We start from the raw sequence: 212 nt of genomic DNA, 5'->3' as shown, positions 1-212 counted from the left end.
GGACGCTAGTATGTCGCTCAAGGATTATATGAATTTTAAGTAATTAGTTTGATGGGTGCGATCATACCAGCACTCATGCCCCGGACCCCACCAGACCGCCGCAGTTAAGCGTGCTTGGGCGAGAGTAGTACTAGGATGGGTGACCTCCTGGGAAGTCCTCGTGTTGCACCCCTCGTTTTTGTTTTTTCCGCCTTGCGAGATAAATTGACAAG

At 50.0% G+C, this 212-nt stretch overlaps 1 non-coding gene across 1 annotated transcript; it reads left to right on the top strand.

Moving 5' to 3' along the window:
* Positions 1 to 53: 53 nt before the first annotated feature.
* Positions 54 to 172, top strand: LOC118345382. The gene has a single exon (XR_004798927.1). It is a non-coding gene; the product is annotated as a 5S ribosomal RNA (ribosomal RNA).
* The last annotated feature ends 40 nt before the right edge of the window (positions 173 to 212 follow it).

This window comes from Juglans regia, unplaced genomic scaffold, assembly GCF_001411555.2.
Source record: "Juglans regia cultivar Chandler unplaced genomic scaffold, Walnut 2.0 Scaffold_2497, whole genome shotgun sequence".
Classification (NCBI taxonomy): Eukaryota; Viridiplantae; Streptophyta; class Magnoliopsida; order Fagales; family Juglandaceae; genus Juglans; species Juglans regia.
Note: the sequence above shows the minus strand (reverse complement) of the source record. Positions and strands in the feature narration are given on the sequence as shown.